This window comes from Cyprinodon variegatus, unplaced genomic scaffold, assembly GCF_000732505.1.
Source record: "Cyprinodon variegatus isolate N-32 unplaced genomic scaffold, C_variegatus-1.0 Scaffold134, whole genome shotgun sequence".
NCBI lineage: Eukaryota > Metazoa > Chordata > Actinopteri > Cyprinodontiformes > Cyprinodontidae > Cyprinodon > Cyprinodon variegatus.
In genome coordinates this window covers 154,150-159,175 of record NW_015150587.1, presented here as the reverse complement: position 1 = coordinate 159,175, position 5,026 = coordinate 154,150, and positions in this window count along the sequence as shown.

The following is a 5,026-nucleotide window of genomic DNA, read 5'->3' as shown; positions in this document are numbered from 1 at the left end:
TTATGTTATTTCATGTGGACTAATTTACAACGTTTTGCTACTGATATGTATAAATAAACTTGCTTTGCCTCTTTATTTAGAATCTGTATAAGTCAGCCACATTGCAGAACATTTAAACAATAACATCCTATTTAAGGTAATGCAAAAATAATCTAAAACAGATTTAAATCCAGACTTTGACTAGGCCACCATAAAAAGCGTCATAGTTTTTGGAGCTATTAAGAAGTAAACTTGCTGGTGTCTTTCGGATCATCACCCTGCTGAAAAACCTAAATACACTCGAGCTGAAGACGACAAACCGACAAAGCTGGATATTCCCCCTCTGGATTTTCCATCCATCACACCAGATCATACAGGTTTTACACCAGTTTGGCACAGCTATCATAGCACTAACATCATTTTCAGAAATTATGTGTTTTAAGGCACAAGTTTAAAAGTGGCACATCTTAGTAAAGGTTGCCGTTTCAATAACTGATGTCATTGAGTTTTTATTCACTTAGTGAACCTTTTGGTTTTTGGTATACTTTATGTTATCAGACAGATTCTCTCTTAGCAACGTTTCATTCTTTTGATCAGGCAGTAATCCAGCTTGTCTGGCTGGTAACTGCATTTACATATAAGACAATATATCATAAATTAATGAAGGGTTCTATTTTTTACCCGAAAATAAGGCTTGTCAGCTTTTCCACAGTGATTGTTCAAATACAGCATTTTGTGTATACTCGGCTTATGTTTGTTTATTGGGTGAATTATCTAAAAAATGTAAGTATGGGAAAAATAAAAGAACAAATTATAAGGGTCAAATTATTTCCATAACAGTTGTATAAATAAAGGGATAACCAATAGGTTTAACATGCAGTATCAGTATTATGTGTGCTATATTGTAGTTGATTTTGTCCAAAAAACTTTGGCACACTGCAAAAAGTGAATTCTAAATAAGTCTTTTTTTTTTCTTAAATTAAGTGTGTTTTGTCGTGTTTTGAGGAGGTAAGTGAGACACTTTGCCAACAGAACAAGACAATTTGCACTTAAAATAAGAAAAATATTTGAAGTGCATAATATCTAATTATTTTATTTTAAGAGTAAAAGGTACTCATTTTTATTAGGAAATCATCTTATTTACCTGCTTAAATTAAGGGTAAATACACTTAATTTAAGAATGTTTTACTTATATCTAGATGCTTTTTGAAGTTTTTGTTTTGCTTTTGTTTTTTCTGTGGAAAAAATTCAATATTGAATTTATCCTGCTGAGATCGATTCTTTAGTTTCAGATTCCCTCTTGGCTCCAGCTACTGTTTTGTCAAAAGTCAACTGCCAGTTCGTAATGACCGGACTCATCGATTTGTCTCAGCACAACGTGGGAGAGGGCATGTGCTGTGTCTTCATTTGCCTTGCACAAGGCAGAGCCCACAGTCAGGCTTTTAAGAATTATTCTTAGATTTTCATTGTGGTTTAATGATTTTGTAGAAAACAATAAAAGTGCGCAGAAAATAGCTTACCGGTATACTCATTATGGAAATTAAATGTTCGTGATATATTTGCTTAACTCTTAGTTTGTATATTTTACACTTTTTTTCAGGAAAAACACAAAGGTTTGTACTGTTTTTATCTTTTGTCTCTGTTTAGAATTATTTAATTAAAAAATGAATCTATAAAATTAGTCCAAATAGTTTGTTTTTAACAAAACATCCAAAGGAGAGTCCACCAAGACAGCAGTATTTACTTGGTATTGATCAATATCACACACAGCTTTGCCATCATGACTTTGCGGGTCAGCCTCGTGTTTCTGAGGATATGTTGGACTTGACAGACAGCTGCAGGCTTGATTATTAAAATCACATCTTTCTCCTGCTGATTACATTATAATGCTATGCATTCTGGAAGGAAAGCTATGTTTGCCTTCTGTTTGATGACTTGATAAAAATGTTGCTTGTAGCATATTTGGTTGCTACAGCTTATGTGCCTTGCCTAATGTTTTCTCCATGTCCTTAAACTAAGAACTTTGTATATAACCTGGTCAAATACAATCAGTAGTGTTTTATCTGCTCTCTGTACAGCTCTCCCCAACACCTACATCATTCTGAGTACAGTACACAACATGACGCATGAAACAGAAAGAAAGCTTTTAGAAACAGTGCAGTATCTCATTCTTCATGTTTTGGAAAATCCTGATTTGTCAGATCAACACGATAATATATTATAATACGCTTATAATACACCAAAAAGAGTTTTCAAAACCCGCCATGTGGGTAACTGACTTGAGCTGAGACAGTGACTGCAATGATTTAAAAATGTCTTGACAAGGATCCGATTTGGACATTCCAGTTGGTAAAAAGTCAATAGTATTTTTGTGAAAGTTCATATATGGAGTGAAAAAAGATATGTGGTTTTGCCTAAATACAACCTAGAAACTAAGAGGACTCATACTGGTTGGTTTCACGACTTGTATGTCGTGTATAACCCATCACATGGTGGTGAATTTGACTGATCTAGACTCGTACTGCTATATAAATCTAGCAATGAATGTTATATAATTAGGAATATGCAGCATTAAAAAAAGAGTCCTTACAAGCTTAATATCACGTTAGCTCTCTAGGATTGATAGAGTTTATTTAGACATTTTTGAGCATAAATAGAATTCCTGCACAACAGGAATAAATGACTTCTAAGGATTTATGTCTGCTCATTGTCAAGGCACAGAAAAGAGGACCCAGTATTTAGACAGTATGATATTTCAAAAGGTGTTTATTTAAAATGATGGATTTGCAGTAAGCAGCTAGGGCTTCCAAGGCAGGAACTTCTGCAGGAAGAAAACACAGGTTAGTGACCACCTTAATCTGGCTGAGGATGATTATGAACGTGTGATTCACTATCCTGGTCTTAAAGCTCAGTCCATGCCCAGAGGAAGAGGTAGATTCCAGCGGGTCAGCTGATAGCAAGAGGCGACAAATCCTGCCCAGAGAGTTCTAGTCTCTGAAGCCTCGAAGACTGCAGAACTGGCAGTATATCAGATCCAAGCAGACAAAGGAAGGCCAGGGGGTGAAGACAAAGCCGGTGTCAAGGAGTTTCACAGGAGTCCGGGCCAGAAGATCAGAGCTCTGAAGAGGTGGCAGGAAACAGTTCCAGGTTTGGTAAACAAGCAGAATCCAGTAGGAGTTCGAAGACAGGTCAGACAAACAGATCAGAACGGGAACAGAAAGGCTCAGAGGTCTAATGCTGAACGGGTCAGGATCCGACAATCAGGGACAATAATATCCGCCAGAAGACTCTCACCAAAGGCTCAAATAATCTGGCACTGATGACTGGAAACAGGCAGGGTAAATAGAGACAGGAGCAGGTGACACAGATGAACGGTAATGATAAACTGGGAGGAGCTTGGCAGGTGAATGGAATGAACAATCAAGCCAGTCATCAGGGCAAAGATCATGACACTCGTCTTACCCATGGGTAATATTCCTAGCAGAAGTTCAGAAAATATCCATTCCTACTAAAAGCAAATGGGGAAAAAGCAGAAAGATTTCAGTGAAATAATAAAAACAAAATATTTAATTCCTCTGCTTGGAGTTGTTGATATAATTAGCCCCAGTGCTTCATTGTTTATCCAATTCACATATGTGTATTGTACCATCAGTCATGCCATGGTTGCCATGGTTGCCAACACAAAAATAACAAACAATACACCAACAGGATGCAGTAATATTTCAGGAAAAGCCATAGTTTTTGGTGTTTTTATTATATCCAACTCACTGAATCATTATTAGAAAAAAGTTATGTTTTATCCTCGACTCATAAAACTGTAAAAACTACTATGGCATACATTACATTTTAGATCTAAGAAAAAAATTAGCTGTTGCAATCTGTTTGCATACTGGTGCAAACCTAAGGATTTTCATTTCAAACACAAACCTCCTCCTACAGTAAGATACCCCGAGCCATTCCCAGGATACAGTGATACAGTAAATCCCTGCGGCGTATTCTGTTTTCTAACCCGGGGCCACATGTCAACAGAGTCTCCATCTAAAGCAACAAAGCTTCATTTATCAAATGTGTTAGCAAGTTGAACTGGATAATAAATGAAGCTAAAGCTGGTATTTTTTTTATTGGTTAAAACATATTAATAATGTATTGAAAAATGCCACATTATTAATAAAATACCACATCCTAGACCACATTATCAACACTTCTGGTCTTTCCTTTGCAGTTACTTTTAAGGTCAAAAACAAGAGGCTCAGTAATCAAGGGGAGAAGGAAATAATGTATGTTTAAGAGATGTTAGGTGGTTTGAAAGAACCTAATGTGCTGCTTTGATAGGTAAGTTTTATTTATAGCAAATAAAGGAGTTATAACCCAGCTCTCCTAGTAATCCATGAAGGTGGAGATTTACAGTTAGAAACAGCATTTTTTTCCACTTTCAACTAAAAAATTATTCCTATTTCTAATTGAATATTACAGATTCAGCATTCTGCACTTGAATATATATAAAACAAATGGACATGTAATGTGCCTTTTAAAAATCACTACAATTGGCTTGATGTCAAAATGTCATGTTTTGGGTTTGTTCTGGGATAATAGCCACCTGGGTGCGCTGTACATTTCACCATGGTGCATGTTTTTTTCTAAAATAGACCTGTTGAACCCTGGGGATGATAATGTCTACAACAGAGATCAACACCTGTTGTCTAAGCAGTAAAATCTATGTTTTTAACAGGGGATTTATTAGCTCTATGTTTAGATGATATTATAGTACAATAATTGTTGGATGTATATTTCAATGTATGGATGAATAATTACGGGTTCCAAGATATCTTGGTCAAGGTATGATTAAACTTACGTAAAAAGCAAAAATATTTTACTAAAGATCATATAATGAGAATGTATTTGACAATAGAAATAGGGGCACAAGTAGAACTGGACTGAACATTTATTTTTGAAATATTGGATTCACATATTTTGTATATATATATCTGTGTGTTTTTGGGATGTTATCAGTTTTCCATAAACAATCAGATTTTGGTCTCATTATTAT